At 37.8% G+C, this 12,438-nt stretch overlaps 1 long non-coding RNA gene across 1 annotated transcript; it reads left to right on the top strand.

The window, feature by feature from the left end:
• Positions 1-2,233: 2,233 nt before the first annotated feature.
• Positions 2,234-7,228, top strand: LOC102718619. The gene is made up of 2 exons (XR_005811072.1): positions 2,234-2,462; positions 6,882-7,228. It is a non-coding gene; the product is annotated as an uncharacterized LOC102718619 (long non-coding RNA).
• Positions 7,229-12,438: the final 5,210 nt, after the last annotated feature.

Raw genomic sequence — 12,438 nt, 5'->3', positions numbered from 1 at the left:
GATGACAGTGGTAATAATTAGAGAGGGCCAGCGCTGCCTCTGAGAAATGGAAAAAGTTAGCTATATTTTTTTGCACCAGTGGTACGTACCTCTTTTCCTGGCCCTTTGATTTGCAGGAAAAATATAGAAAATTTAGAGGATTTTAATCTTATTTAAAAATTTCTATGGGAGCCTTTGAAACAAGTGATTACATCCTATCCTTTTCTTTAAAATTTCTATGGATTGGACAATCCTATATATATTTTAGAGGAAAATAAACATGAGTTAGGACCTCATGTTTTTTCTTCTCATAACTCTAAGGTCCCCTTTATTCAAAGAAAATCTATAGAAATTTTAGAGCATATTATTACTATAGTAATTTTTCCTACAAAGTCATTTGAATCAAAGTAATGAACCCTATAAAATCTTATAAAATTCCTATGGAATGTCTCTTCCCATATAAGTTTTGGAGAAAATTTAATAAGAGGTAGAACCTCATGGAAAAAATCCTATGAGTTTTTATCTCTCCTTAAATTCCTGTGTTTTTTCTGTGGTCCAATCAAACGGCTATTTCTACGTTTTTTCTATTTTTGCAATTCTTTGTTTTACACTTACATTCATGTCCGAATCTATATTTTTTCTATTACTCAATTTTTTCATTCATGTTATTCAAAGGGTCTAATTCGTGTGTTTTTCCTATGGTCTAATTAAACGGTCCTTCTTATGTTTTTCCTATGTTTTGCAATCATTTGTTTTACACGTATATTCCTGTTAGAATTCTATATTATTTCTATTCCTCCGTTTTTTCATTCTCGTAATTCAAAAGGGCCCTTAGTGTATTTAGTTTTGACATCATGATCTTGCATGATGCCTAGTGTTAACGTGGCTAATTTGCACAGCTAAAACCTAAGAATACTTATGTTTTAAGATCCAATCTTAATCTCTGGGGGCATAAGTTTGTGCCGCAATCACATACACATGCACGCATCATTCGACATATCAATTGCATCACGCATCAACCAATTTATGCATGAAGAATTTAAGCTCGGCAATTCGTTCACCGGTGATTCAACAAATGCATATGTGAACCTGGAAGCCAGCCTCTCGGGATGGGTGTAGCAGACGCCATTCTCGCCCTCGATCGTGGGGATGATCTCGTCGCCGAGAGGGTGGAGATTGCTCGAGTCCGGCATCGCCTTGCCCTCCCGATGCTCCAGGATCTGGTCCGTCGGATCGCACTTCACTCCGGCAGGTACGTCCTGGATCGTACTAATGATCAAAAATCCATACCTGTTAGATAATAGATATATGGGATGTGTTCTGTTGAGTCATATGTACCCAACCAACACATAGGTTAAAAAACCCCACACGCTGAGTCTTGATTTTGAGTTCAAGTTTAGTTGTATTAAATTATTATCTAATTTATTGATTTTTGAATTTACATGCATGATCGTTCACGGTGTGTTTAACATTAATGTATAAAATTATCGTTACATAACATGATTTTAATAGCTGAGTGCTATAATCCTATAATTGTTAGTGTCATGAATATAGATAGGTATTGGTTTGAGTACCCATCACCCACTCCGGGTTATTATTACTACCTCCGTCCCATAATAATTTTATTTTTCGTTTTTCTTTATCCAACGTTTGACCATTCGTCTTATTTGAAAAATTTATATAAAAACTTAAAAATATTAGTCACACATAAACTACTATTCATATTTTATCATCCAATAAAAATAAAAATATTGATCATAAAAAATTTTAAATAAGACACAGAGTTAAATGATTGTAAAAAAACTGAAAAATAATTTTATTGCGGGTGAGTACTCCTATGTGTTAAAAGCCGGTGGAAAGGGCGAGCGACGGGCCGTCCACGTCGTTGTTTTCGCTGTTTCTAGCACAGTGCTTTCCCAGTGAGTCGTGGTGGTCGGGACAAATGACTTATTTTTAGTCTTTTGTTCTATCGAATGTTTGGACGGTTATTATAAAATAGTAAACGTAGATTATTAATAAACCTTATTCATAATTTTTGACTAATTCGCGAGATGGATATATTAAACCTAATTAATCCATAATTAGCCTATGTGATGGTAGGGTAAACATGTCTAATTATGGATTAACTAGGCTTAAAAATTCATCTCACGAATTAGCACTTATTTATGAAATGAGTTTTATAATTAATATATGTTTAATACTTTAGTGTCATCCGATTCGACATTCGACGAAAAGTTTAGTATTTGCGCGTCAGTGGCGAGACGGCGTCGCCGTGAGGTTCTTTTGGCCCTAGTATTAAAGGAAGAGGTATCCATGGCAAAGACTAGCCGAGAACCTCCGCTGCTGCTGCAGCAATTACAGTTAGCTCCTTAATAATAGCTAGTGTCAGAAAGACCGACCTGCCGCCGTCGCGCGAGCAGCTCGCCGGCCGGAGTCTCTCTCGATCCGCCGGTGCACGCTCCTACCTCCTCCGCCGGTCTGTGGTTCGTTTCCTTTCCCCCAACCTCGATAGCTTCATCTCCGTATTTTCTGCCTCAGAATAAATGTGATTTCTCAACTCTGAACTCTCCCGGCCGGTGTGTGTTGTGCCTTTTGCCGCGGCCAATTTAATTTCCTTGCTGCTGCGTGTGAGCTTCCGATTCCGATTCCTTCTTAGCGCCGGCCGAGCATGCAGCCTCCTCTGTTCATGCGACTAGGTGTTCTTCTTCCTGCGGTCAACCTGCTGCTGCTTAAGATCTGCCTGTCTGCTTCATGCAACGACATCTTCTCTAGCTGTGCACCGTGTTTAATTTCAAGTGGTCCTGAGCCCAGTTATCTCGGGGGAGGGGGTGTTTAGTTTGGGAAATAAAAACCTTTGGGCGTCGTTTAACGGATATCGGAAATAGTTTTTGACACAAATGAAAAAAATGAATTTTACGGCTCGTCTAATTAAGCCTAATTAATCTCTCACTAGCACACGCGGGTTACTGTAGCACTTATAACTAATCATTGACTAATTAGACTTAAAAACTGGTTTCACGATTTTTCACATAACCGTGCAATTAGTTTTTCGTTTCATTTTAATGCTCTATTTAGATGTCTAAATATTCGATATGATATTTGTGTGAGTAAATTTTTGGAACTAAATAGGCGTTAATTAGTCTTCACCCCCTATGTTTGCTAAAACTATTTATATTACTACTTTATCTAAGTTGGTACTTTATCTAAGTTGGAACTTTTGAGTAAATTTATATAAAAATATATTACCATCTACATCACCAAAGTATTTTTAAAAAAACATCGTTACATATATTTATAGTATATTTATTTTATACTACATCCGTCTTTATTTATTTTCACGGTTGACCATTACTATTTCAACTTTGATCATCAATAACAATTAAACAATTAGTTAATGATTTGTGATGATTAGTGGAATTTGTACGGCTGCATATTTATATATCATACATCACAAATATACCATAATTTTTTGATATACACCGTACTTTTTTTCAAAAAAGATGAATGATCAAAGTTGTCAGATGAACAATAACTGGTGTCAATTATTTGAAATCAGAGGGAGTATTAAAAATATTACTATATTAATCTACGGACTTAAAAGAGATTTTGGGAGTGCATATAAATTTTAGTTATTATTAATATAAACAGAAAATTTTAATTGTATTAGCACTCCGGAAATATATAAACTTCACTCTAATTCTCCCTCTGTCTCAAAGTAACTAATTTTTCTCTCATCCTATATATGTATTAATACAAAAGCTAAAACAATACAATACCCTTTATATTACCAAATTTTAATGCAATTGTTTATCACTTTATTCAGTTCTAATGTACTTGTTTTCTACGTTCGTAAACTCAAGTACATTATTTTAGGACAAACAAAAGTGATCTTCTTTTAAGACGGATGAAGTATGTTGTTTGGTTCATTTATATTTCCTTAATTTAATAGTTTGTTTTTTATACGTTACATTAACATTCTTCTTACCTTTTATTTTGTACAATTGTTATTTTAAATTATAATCGGTGAATTCTTCTAGTCTAATAAGAAATGAATTCATCTTCCCTAAATTTATATTAAAATTTAGGAAAAAAACTATAAAACCTAACAAAAATGTTTAATTTTGAATTAAAATCATTATTTATGTTATAATTTAAATGAGAAAGCTTTGGTTTATATCAATTAATTCAAATCATTGAATTATATAAAATTTAGGAACAAGTTGCTTGCCCATTTTTTCCATTTCAAATTACTATACATAAAGGTACTTTTAAGTCTTCAAAATCATATGTATCTACATCTTGAATAACACCTTTAAAATCTACGTTCAAATATGTGTAATTCAACTCTAATATTACATTATCCCTTTACATACTTTATGCATTTATATCCTTATGAAAAGTTCAACACATATTTCATTTATTTCTTATATCTAAAATCTTTTAGAACATTCATTTTATTTCTTTTACAATTTTCCTTTGTAAAATACAATATCTGTTTTGCACATTCGTGATAAAAAAAAGTAAAATATTATGGGCATTCAGGCTGCCAATGGCGATTCCAGGGATATGTGCCTAGGACCACCCTAGATTTTTAGCATATTTGTGTATTAGACTATTAGTACTGTATTTTGAGAAATTTTTTGATATAATTAAATTATAGCTTATTTTAAGAAATTTGGTATAGTTATACTAATTTTGTGGTGTAACGGAAATTTTATGTAAGAGGTAGGCACACCCAAAAAAAAAGAAAAATCCTAGATCCGCCACGACTGGATGTGGTTTATTAATTAGGAGGTAAAAATATATTGAGTAATAGATATAGCAAATAAACAAGATTTGCTAAGTTGGACACCTAACATAACTCTACTGAAGAGTTTGCCACTGGTTGTCCATATGATTGTAACGTTTGGTAAGGGTACACGCAAAACACGAGTAATAATTATATATAAAACACGTCAATAAGAGATGCCAATTCTTCTAAATTTTCATCTAATAATTGTGGAATTTTCCAATCTCAATTTTCACTTGCTGATCTTACTACTTCCCCTCCCCCCCCCCCCCCCCTCCTGAAACAAGCACTTGCTGATCTAAATCATATCGAAATTTTGCAGATCTGTACAAACTCGATCGCTCTTCACAACCTAGGAGCCTAGCTAGGACTAACCTGTATACGTGCCAATGAGTTCAAAGATAGCATTACTTGTGAAATCCATGGAGCAGGGCCAGGCCCAGGTAGAGCAGCATCCTCCGCCGCCGCCGCCGCTGCCGCAGCAATCACCGGCGGCAGAGCAGCAGTGGATGGGATTCTCCCTTCTCACCGTCGCCGGCTTCGCCTTCCTGACCTTCAACTCGGTCATGGCGGTGCGCAGGTCGGCCGGAGACCTGGCGACCATCTCCTTCGTAGGCTTCTCCTACGTCGACCTCGTGTCACTCTTCTACTGCCTGCGGCTGTTCGAGAAGACGCCGGCGGAGTCCCCCCGCCGCCACCGTATCAAGACGGCGGTGTGGCTTCTGACGACGATGCTCACCGCCGTCTTCTCGTACAAGGTGGCGGCGATCATGCCGTTCCCGGCCCAGGTCCTCGTCTGGGCCATGGCCGGAGCAACCGTGGTCGGAGGCTTCTACGGCTTCTTCCTGCGCTCCGACGACCAAAAGGCTTAACGAGGTACGGCTAGTAACCTAACTTCAAAGAAAATTGCTATCCATACGACTCAACCATCCGACTTACGTACGACCCAATTGATCAACGACGACTATAGTGTCACTCATTTGATCAACTTTGACTATAGTGTTTCAGTCGTACGCAGATAGTACAATTGGGTCGTACAACTCTAAATTGCACTGTACCTAACAATGTTTAATTCCAAATTGAGGTAGGACATGGCAAATTCAAGTTTAAGAATTTCAACGCTCGCGCAACATTAATTATCCGGAACAATCTTTTCAAAGGGTTTCACATAGACCAATTTCATTATCTCTCGGAGCTAGAGAAAATTCCGTCGCTCAAAACCGGACCTAACTTGGCATTGAACTGTTAAAGTTCCCAAGTTGGTGATATCACTGATGATGATTCAGGAACAGATATGCACATAGATTTTCAAGAACGGCCAATGGAATTAATGGAGGATGGGACAAATTGCAAACCTGAATTTTTCTTGGTCTGAGGATTGGAGCTTGATGATATGATGGGATTCATTCGGACGACGGAAGCACTTGGCATAATGGCATCTAAGCATGGGAAATTTCAGTGGTGAAACAGAGGAATCACAATGATAATACCTCAAAAATCCAGAACATGGATTCATAGATTGTGTTTTCAGCAAGGGACAAAAGCTCACCCAAACGAAACAGTGCAAAGAAAAACACAAAGGTTTCCAAAAATTTTCAGTACAAAAAAGAGGAAAAACTGGCATGTGCCGTGCCTTTTCTTCAGCCAAACTTATGGCTGGCGGTGTTTTTATGGAGGATGCAGCCATGTACATCAGTGACACGGGAGCCACGACATGCCAAAAAGAAAAGGCATCACATTCATTTTTTTTAAAAGCAAAACTTATATTTAACGATAACAAATGCATTAAGAAACAAATTCACCCAAACGGGAAAAATGGAGCTGGAGCTCAACCACTCAAACTAAGCGAACATCCACGGATAAGACTTTTGCCATTGCTTAAATTCATATATATACTAATAAATCTAGATATATATATCGGTAATATATTTTAATCAATGAATTAATCTAGTCATAGCTAAAGTTATAAAACAGAGGAGTACCTAGCACACAAGCTAGTATCACCATACACTGTTCTGAGGACAATTTGTGCAATTGCCGTTTGCTTTTTAATTAGTTCTGTGACAACTCTGCGATTATTGTTGACTGATTATATTTATTGTTTCACTTGCAGGGATTGGCAAAATATTTTGAAGGGCTTCCTGTCGGGTTTCCGCTGGCCCCGCTGTTGGGATCTCGATTAAAATTAGGCATGATATGCGAAAGGGCCCGTAGCTTACTGGTTATATAAGGATCTAGTAGATTCAATTTATCGTTGGAGCGAATTTTTTAGAATTCTAATAGCTTTGTGCTCTCAGCGTGAGATGACGTGCCCATTGAGACCCCAGAAGAGGGGGCGTTGTAATGTGTTCTCATAAAAAAAATTAGGCATGATATCCGAATTATCTCCGGTAAGACCCCAGAAGAGGGATAAAAGAAATTATATATCTTTGGTGAGAACGAAGAAGAGATAATTAGAAATATAACACACCCTAATTATCGATTCATTTTGCCGACTTCGAGATACAAACGGATGGTGGTGAAGCGTTTCTCAGACTTGTGCTTCGTAAAAAAAAAGAAAGGAAAAAAATGAAAAAAAATCTAATGATGAAGAACGGAAATAGTAATTATTATCTAATAATAATTATAGATAATAATTATTATTATTATCATTACTATCACAAATCCATTATTGTGTGTCAAAATATTTTTGGTGTCATTTTAATTGTTTCAGTTAAGCTGCACATATGTGCCGGCTGATCGTGTGCTACTGCACCCATGTCATGTTAATTGTTAGCTTTTTTTTCTCTTAAAGTTTATTTCTTTGTGTCTGTTCGTCTTAGTCTCTGTTTCAACCTTTTTAATAATCACGTCTGGTGGTTTAGCCTACGTGTGAATTTGTTCAAGGCTAGCTATCTACAGATGATCGAGTTGTCATATTGAAGTACTACTAGTCCGGGATTACAATATATCTGTACAAAAATTATAAATAATTGGATCATTTTGTTGACTTTTGCTCGTTGGACGAGCTACAGAGGACTTTTACCGCATGGAGTTCATGCAATCAGGTCTTCTTTTTTTTTATTATACTACGAACTTATTATTATACAAAGCAAATCATACTAAACAATAATTGTTGCCACGAACTTATTATTATTATTATTAAATATATAATAGAATATTACATATGTTTCAAATTAAAAGATTTTATAATCCTCCCTAAATTTATGTGCATACTGATAAATTTGGACACACGTATATAAAACATATTGATTGACACCTGAATAAATTTACATATAGCCAAAACATCTTATAATATGAAAACTGATGATGCAATGTAGCGCAAGAAATCAACTAATTCCTCATCTTATGTAATTATTCTTAAAGAAAAGGAGGAACGCACCACTAAATTAACCTTTGCTACTGCCAACATAGATAACATAATTTTCTCTCCATCCTAAAATATAACTTTATATGATATAACTACGAAATCCTATGATATAGGTTAGCTATATTTTAGAACAGACAGACTATATACTGTGAGACTATGCCAACTTTTGTTCTAACATGACGAATTGATGGCAGAGGGTGCCCGGGCTGCTGCTGCTATATATCCTGCAATCACCTCTGCAGAAGCAACGTGAGTCGGAGGACAACAAGGAGGCAGCAACATTGCGAGATCAAAGAGCAATCAATCTAGCAAAATAATCAAATGAGGCTGCCAGATAAATTTGACTTGCAATGTCAGCTATTGAGGTAGTTAATAATCGGAACATGTGAATTAAGGACTGGGACAGGTGGTCGAAGAAAGAATTCAGAGTTGACATGCCGCAAGGTTTTGAAGATGGAAGCATCTCCCGTTTTTTTTTTTTTTGGTTAGAAATTGTGGCAAGGCGTAGGGGAGGAGTGGCTCGTAGTCGCCAGTTAATGTACAAAATTTAGATTTAAGTTTTCGTCAATAATGACCTTTGCAAATTTTGCTCGATCAATCCAATGAAATTTTCATGCATGGCTTTCTTAACGAGACAAAAACAAAACGATTAGGATACGTTTGGTTTGTGGATGGGGTGAGTTGGGTTGGATCCATCCCTGGAGTGTAGGATGTGTTGGTCTTCTATGTTTAGTTAGACGGATCAGTTAGATCTTGTTTTTTGTTTGGTAAGAGGGATGAGATGAGATGGGTTAGACCTGTTTTTTGTTTGGTTAAAGAGATGAGATGGGATAAAGGTTACCTCTCATATCTAAAATAAAATATTAAATACTAGGATTAATATATGAATAACCCAAAGTAACTGGATGTATATTTATACAAGTAATATATTTTAAATAAATTTAATAAATAAAATAAACACATCTCTGTACGTCGTGATCGTCCTGTGACGGATCCGTCACACCATTTTAGTGGAATGGGTTGGACCTGGATCTAAGAGGAATATTTCTCTCCTGATCCTACCCATACCCATCCACCAAACAAACAAGGTTAGGGATGGGTTGATTCTATCTATCCAACCCACTCTATCCCTAGAACCAAACACATCATTAGCTTATTATTTACAAAAGTACCGTTGTTAGGGACATTCAATTTTTTTTGCCACCGCTATATTATAACGTTTAAATATTTACGGTTTTTATGTTTATGACATATTAGTAGAACCAACATGTATAGACATATTGATTAAATATTAAATCTAAGGTTAATAAATAGTTAAATATCCCACAATCCTTACTCCTTGTCACTGCCGATGTTGTCCACACTGAGCCAAGTCGATGGTGCAAAGAAGTTTGTTTGTACCATTTGTTTGTAATAGTTTAATACTTAATTTATCTTTCACTAATAAGATATTTTGTTTTATGTAATTTTCTAACTTCCTTTCTCACGGACTCTTAAAACTCACCCTAAGGCCACGTTCGTTTGTAAGTAGAGGGGTGTTAGTTATCTAGTGCGAAAAACATATTAATATATTAGTACATGATTAATTAATTATTAATTATAAAAATATAAAATAGATTAATATTATTAATTATAAAAAATATACTTTTAGCAGTTTAGAAAGCATAAAAATGAGAAAATAAGATGATAAGTAGCGGGCCTCCAAACGCGGCGTAAGTCGAGAAGTCCACCGTGTTGTTAGGGCCAGCTGCTCAGGGACGTTGAACTCAACAAACCACGATCGCGACGCCGTCGGTGGGCCGGTGAGCAACTACGCCACACTGGATCATTTTAATATGTTTTGATGTCTAACATATTTTTAGATCCATAAATATTCATATACATGTTAGGAAAGAGTTAGGGGTAGTTTAGCGCTTTCAAATGTTACTTTGGGTGAAAAGAGAAGGAGATATGTAAATCAAACATGTATAACCATTTAAAATGGTGTCAATAGATACGTGACTATTTTAGAGAAGCAGTTTTATGATCATTTTGGCGAAGCCGTGTGTTTGGTGTCCAAAATGGCAAATTCCTCGCTGCTAAGCGAGGTGATGGCTCAGGATAAAATGGCTAAGCCAACGTGACGGCCCATACATGTTGGGCCTGAAAGGGATGACGAAATACATGTTGGCCCATACATTTTGGGCCGGGACGGGATTGCCGAGCCCGTGCAGGCTGACTGACTAGTGGGCCGGGCCACAGTTTCCCTCATGAAGGCCGCGTCGGCCCACTCCCTCGTCTTCTCCGGCTCACCGCCGTCGTCTCCCCCCGGCGTGGGGGTACGGCGGGTTCCCCCTTCCCCTCGCCATGGCCTGATCGTCGTCGCTACCACGAGACCTCGAGCGCGCGATACGACACGGGATTTTCCTGTCAATCCTTCTGGATTTTGTTTAGCCCGGCCGGCTTATCATACCGCCGAGTTCACCGGAGCCCGGCAATCGCGGCGCCGCCCACGCCGGTGAGCCTCGCGTCTCGAAAGGAGGAGTCGGTGGGGACTTTGCGCCCCGCCTCCGCCTTCTCCTCTCCCCGCCTGCATCAAAAGGTAGGTACGATAGGTACCAGCAGCAGCCTAAATATTTGCCCCCTCTCCTCTCTCTGTCCTCTTCCTGGTTTGTGATCTGTAATTTTTTTTCTCTCGTCTTAATGCAATGATACGCAATTCTTTTGCGTATTCACGAAAAAAAAACTGATACTCCTTTGTTTAAAAAAGAAAATTATTCGTGAATACACTGATACTCTTCTTTCTTGTGTTGATGCATTGCACTTGCAACTTCTCTATCAAATGCATTGGTAAGCACTAAGTAATTTTGAAGGTTACAAGCCCAATAGAATTACATAAAACTGCTTGTGCAGTTAGTTAATTTACATGTACTTTCTGCAAATGCCAAACAGATTATGGCTCTTATATCGATTCAATATTAAACAGCACCCTGCATTGTGTGAGCAACTGAGCATATCGTGGAGCTACTCTTTAAGTTGCAACCTGAACCTGTACTGAATAAGGCTTCGGTTGCTCAGCTTTACATATTTATGCATGGTAACCTCAGGATGTTATGCCAAATGATTGAAAGATTTGATGCTTCAACACAGGGACATACCAAGCTTGTCTTTTGTTCTCTGCAACTCTTTCAAAGCATCTCCAATTTGCATGCGGTCTGCTGGAGATTCCTTTGAGCAGGAAACTCCAATCTGCAGGATTGAAGCGATGCAGGCTATCCTCGCATCTCTTGTTGCTTCACTGTCTTGAGTTTCTTTCTTCTCCATCGTTGTCCTCTGGTACTAGTAAGTGTTGGTCTACAATATTGATCAGATTGTCTGGAAGTGCCATCTGAATATAATTGTGAAGGCTGAGAGCTTCTCCAAATTCACTGCCAGTTGGTCTTTTTCCGGTAAACATCTCCAGCAACAGTATACCATAGCTGTAGATATCACCCAGGATTGAAACCTCATTGCCCAAACCGTACTCTGTAATCATAATAAAATGTTACATAAAGGAAAATTTGCAACTTTTAGAATTTGTATTTAAATTCATACATAGGATATATCTGATAATACATAATTTACACAATACTGCCTTTTTACTGTTTGCTGGAATTTGTTTTAAAATAAGCAAAATGCAGCCTCTGATAGCACCATGAAGGTTGTTTTCTTGCAAAATTAGGGAAGTCAGAGATGATAGTCCTTGCAATGATACAATCTCCCCATAAAATCTGTTAGTGCCAAGATTAAGAATGGTTAGTGATGAGAGGTTCCCTAAGAATGATGGAACTGTCCCTGAAAGTTGGTTCCCTCTCAGTTGCAAGTTCTTGATTCTCTGAAGGTTACCAAGAGAAGAAGGAAATGAACCTGTCAAGTGATTGTAGCTCAGACTAAGACTTACTAGACTGGTGAGGTTACCAATCTCTGGTGGGATGCTTCCTGAAAGGATGTTGTTGTAGAGATTAAGCACCTCTAAGTTTCCCAACAAGCCTATTGTGCGAGGCATCGCCCCATCAAGCATGTTGTGCTGCAACTGAACTATGAGCAGCTTGAACATATCACCCATGGCTGGTGGTATCCCTCCTGAGAGGCTGTTAAACGCCAGACTAATGTTCTCAAGCTGCTGGCATAGGGGCAGTGATGCTGGACTGCCACCTTCCAGGGTACCTCAGGTTGACATGCTGGAAGTCAAGCAGACGACCCAGCTCTGACGGAATGTTGCCAGTAAGATCATTCACAAGGAGATCAGGCTTTCTGAGGTAGGTGAGGTTGCCTATGGAAG

This window comes from Oryza brachyantha, chromosome 2 (assembly GCF_000231095.2).
Source record: "Oryza brachyantha chromosome 2, ObraRS2, whole genome shotgun sequence".
NCBI lineage: Eukaryota > Viridiplantae > Streptophyta > Magnoliopsida > Poales > Poaceae > Oryza > Oryza brachyantha.
The sequence above is the reverse complement of the archived record's forward strand: the minus strand, read 5'-3'. Positions and strand labels throughout refer to the sequence as shown.